This window comes from Euprymna scolopes, chromosome 33 (assembly GCF_053919585.1).
Source record: "Euprymna scolopes isolate OS-2025 chromosome 33, ASM5391958v1, whole genome shotgun sequence".
NCBI lineage: Eukaryota > Metazoa > Mollusca > Cephalopoda > Sepiida > Sepiolidae > Euprymna > Euprymna scolopes.
Window position 1 is genome coordinate 50321505 of NC_136514.1, and position 918 is coordinate 50322422.

The following is a 918-nucleotide window of genomic DNA, read 5'->3' on the forward strand; positions in this document are numbered from 1 at the left end:
ATCAAATAAGTTATATAATTTATGTATCCCAAGGGATGGCTAAACGATGGCACAAGTGCTAACAGTGGCTTACTTGCCCTCATAAATATTTTTAAAAATACAGAATGCGAAATATATTTAACTGAAAATAAAAAGCTTAAAAGATAATTTGGATTAGAGTAATTCTATAATTCTAAAACATGATTTTTCAATTATTAATGCATATTACTTTTTTATTCAAGCAACTAGTTGGACGCCCGGCGTTGCCCGGTCGTAGACTACGCTTAAATATGATATTTAGATTGCGTATATTTTATTATAGATTGAATATTATATACTACGAGAAATAATTTACCCGGTAAACTAATTCTCAAAAAATAAAATAAATAAGAATTTCGTCTATGTTTATTTACAATATAATGTCAGGTGATACTTGGGTTTAACGATCTTAAAAATAGTCTTTCTTTTCTTATAGATAAAAAGGAAGAACTTTTACAGGAGAATATCTTACGTTACACCGGCGAATATTACACCGCTGTAACGTAAAATATTCTTTTGTAAAAATTATTTTTTATCTATAAGAGATGAAAGACAATTTTTAAGATCAGATTTTTCGATTTTCGATACTTATCCTAAAAGAGGCCCTGGAGCACACCCAAGAGTTATCGCGATGTATAGACAACCAAAATTATATAGAAATCAGTTAATTACAACTTTTCAGAAAGTTTGATAAAAATCCAAGGCATAAATTTCTTTTAATAAGCACAAACGTGTCAATTTTAGCCATTTTAACCAGAAAGGCACCCTTAAGGGGGGGGTCCCCGAAAAATCTGTTCTGTTACGTTTTTACGCATATCAGGTTTAATATTTGTGGAAAATTTCAAAAAATTTCAAGGCTTAGTTATTGAGAAAAGTGCGGACAGACGAACGGACGAACGG